Source organism: Choristoneura fumiferana, chromosome 18, assembly GCF_025370935.1.
Source record: "Choristoneura fumiferana chromosome 18, NRCan_CFum_1, whole genome shotgun sequence".
Classification (NCBI taxonomy): Eukaryota; Metazoa; Arthropoda; class Insecta; order Lepidoptera; family Tortricidae; genus Choristoneura; species Choristoneura fumiferana.
Genome location: NC_133489.1, coordinates 6896214 through 6900007, shown reverse-complemented (window position 1 = coordinate 6900007; position 3794 = coordinate 6896214). Strand labels below are relative to the sequence as shown.

At 35.6% G+C, this 3794-nt stretch overlaps 1 protein-coding gene across 1 annotated transcript in view; it reads left to right on the top strand.

Moving 5' to 3' along the window:
- The window catches only part of LOC141438460 (double-stranded RNA-binding protein Staufen homolog), a 23600-nt gene that overhangs the window by 15417 nt on the left and 4389 nt on the right, over positions 1-3794 (top strand).

The window sequence follows — 3794 nt, the reverse complement described above, 5'->3', positions numbered from 1 at the left end:
GCGTCCCGGTCCATGGTCCCCTTTGGCTCTAATGTAAATACACCCCTGTTGAGAAGGACACGATTCCCATTTGGTCCATGGAACTGCTCCATGCTGGAACTTTTTCTATACACTACACATCAAATTTTAGTAGATTATTGTCGTGGCCTGGAAGTAGGCAATTGCTGGCTGAGTATGAGTATTAAACGGACGAGCTTGCGAGTCCGTTTAACTAATACGAAGCCAGCAATTGCTATTCCAGCCGAGACTAATATCGTCCCCTTACAACCAGAATCGCTTAAAGTCACTTTTGGGCAAAACTGAGTTAAATATATCGTTAGAATGTACTTTTCAAGATCTACATGCTGTTGAAACCCGTTTTACTGTACGATAGTCCAATACCGAGTTACGTTTTTCTTAAGCTCACTTAAAGCCGATTTTTAAGAAAATCAACAACCAAAAACAACTACGCGTCGGTTAAACAGCATTTTTTTTTATTTTACAACAGCAAAAATATTTTAATGTCAAACAAGCGATTTTGGAAAGTTAAGATTTCAATAAAAATGCAATTTGAGTACTGCCTAAAAGTGCTAAAATAATGTTAGTAGGTTTTGCCTGTTCAGCATTACTTTATATTTCAATTATTGCAACAGCGAAAACAAACTAAATATAATATAGGCGATATTGCTTGAAACAATGTTTGCTTCGACCATAAGAAGCGCTACAGCCAAAAATCGCTTAAGTATCGCTTAGACGTTTCGCGCTGTATTGTAAAGTAGTGTGCACTTTGTCTAGGCTAGCTTTAGTCGGTTCGGACACGCTTGAAAGCACGATTAATAAGAATAGAATAAGTAATTTGTTAAAACTTATTTAGGTAATTATAGATCTGTTCACTAACGAAAGTCCGCCCCTCCACATTCTATAAGAATTGTAATTGTAAACGTATCCGTACGACAAGTCTATGTGTGCGTAGCTCGAACTTGTCCTTATGGCTTCAGTCGCAAGCGTACCGTCAGTCACGCACACTAAGACTAAGACAATGTGTAAGTACTTACGAGGTTTACTCGTATACATTAATAATTAGCTGTGGAGGGGCGCGCCTTCGTGAGTGAACAGATCTATATATGTATAACAGCGATTCCGTAATTTAACAGTGTTTTTCTTTCAGGTGACGATAAGGAGCATGGATATTCAGGTTTCGATGAACTAAATAGAAAAACATTATAACCAGACCCAGCAGACCGTCAGAATAAACCGTGATTGTCATTTAGATAACCTACTTATTTACTACTTCGTATCGTAGGTACGTCGTATCAATGAAAAGCTTATCACGGCATAAAACATTTACGTAGTCACACATTTTCATTGTTCTTGGCTTAGGTAATATTAATTATCCATGGCTGGTTTGAATAGCCACAGCTGAGACAAGCAGTGATGAAGAAGAAGACTGATGATTATTACCATTAAGGTTATTTTTCATCACTGCTTGTCTCAGCTGTGACTACGTCCGGCACACGCTCAATAACGTCTTCATCACAGGCCAGTGCAACCAGCCATGGTGAATCTCCGGTATAACATTTTTTTTGTAAAAAGTAATTAAATCTTAATTTTTTTAGCTGCGCTTATTGGCAGTGGATTAGTGTATAGCTTTTTAATGCAGGTAGTTTAAATTCCTCTACTGAAAGAGGTTCAACAGAGTTTGGATTCGATTTTCTGTTGCCTTGTCTTGTTCGACGGTTGGTTTGCAAAGTTACAGGCCTGGTATCAAAACTCAAAAAGTCAGACGACATGTCGTAATTGATAAAAATATTACCTTTACAAGAACAATGAAATTGTGTGACAACGTAAATGTTTTATGCCGTGATAAGCTATTCATTGATACGACGTACCTACGATACGAAGTAGTAAATAGTAGGTATCTAAATGACACTCGCGGTTCATTTCGACGGTCTGCTGGATCTGGTTATACCTATGTTTTTCTATTTAGTTCATCGAAACCTGAATATCCATGCTCGTTATCGTTTTGATGAAGAAGAAGGCTGATGGTTATTACCATTACGGTTCTTTTTCCATGACTGTTTCAGTGGTTACTTTGAGCCTTGAGACGCTAAGTGCCTTTTTATTAAAATGTTTGAATAAAATATGTTTTTTGTTGTATGCATGTAATCAAAAGTTCTATAATTAAATGTATTAAGCAGCACATATGACATTAAAGGAATAACGTAATATATCTCACATATACTAGAAATATAATACTATATTTAAGACTAGCTCGCTAGTTTTCATTTATTTATATTTTTGGGCTATTTGGTACCTATTTGTTGAAATAGATTGATGGAACTCTTTCGAAAAATACAAGTTATATGTCTTTGAATGATAAAAACAAAACAGAATAATGCTACATTGCATATAAGCTAGAAAAACAGAAAAAAAGCCTAGAGTCAAAATATCTTAGAAATATTTTGCACTATTAAGCGCGCTTAAGAGGTAAATTCCGATTTGTGTACAGCCAATACCTCTTATTTGCGCTGAGACTTAACTAAAAACTTAAATTGTATAAAACATGTAAGCATTTTAACACTGTATTCGGCGAAAAATGCTTCAATTTTGGACTTAAAATGATAGTTTATCCAATATATCTGCGTAAACTTGCTAGTTTGGAAGAAAAAAAAAAAACGTGTCTACAGGCAAAATCGCTTATCTGCATTACCTTTTGAAGAAAAGCCCTATTTTAAGCTACTCAGCGCGAGTATAGAGTAAATAACATAGCGCTATCCTATTAAGGGATAAATTATCTAAATATAAACACAGAGATGCTTTTAGTATAACTAGTTTTTATAGGTTTTTAGAGCATGCAAACCTTTAAATGCGTTTTTCTCGAAACTACATTTCATGCAGATAAGCGATTCTGGTTGTAAGGGGACGATATAAAGCTTTTCTCAAAAATGTTGAATAATTCTGAAATAGAATAAAGTTTTTCTCAAAGTATGCCTATTATAAAATTTAATTTTATTCCAATGTTTTTCTTATGCTTTCCCGCCTTTTTTCATTAAAAATAAACTGCAGGTGTATTTTTCCACCGAAAAAACCACAAGCTATTTCAGACCCAATAGAAAAAGTCCGGAGTTCCAACAAAATATCTGATACCGGCCATTATTAGACTTGGCTGTATACGACTTGTGCTAACATTTCCATGGCCTTTTTAACTTTAAAAAAAAAATGTGACTGATTGCAGGCGCGCTAATTCATTATTGTTGAGCTAGCGCGCCTGCAATCGTTTTAACTTTTTAATTTTTCGTTGACCATAAACTATGCACTTCACCTTCTGATATGTAAAGAATAATGTCAACTTTTACGGACATTTTTGAGAAAAATAATTTACACTATGACTAGATCATTTTCTGTCGTCAAATCACAGGTAACTGACCGTGCAATGGAACGATGAGGAGAGGATCGTCTGTAATAAATATCTGCTGAGAAATTCCAACTTCAAACAGGGTGGGTTGGGTTCATTACCAAATTCTACGTTTTTTTTTAAGGTAGCCTGTATAGTCTCCCACTGCTGGGCAAAGGCCTCCCCTCTTGACCTCCACAACTCCCGTTCTGATGCAATGTCAGGCCAGTCCTTTAAGATAATTATTGAATCTATAAAATTTGTAGAGGTATGGAGTGATATGATTTTGAAGATCTGTCCCCTAGTTAATACTACATTCAAGTATTTACGGTTTGTTAGGTAATTGGGGGAAGGGGGAGTTGACCCCTATGAATAGAAATATTTTCTTCGCTATTCGCACATTACATAAAACATAGTAAAA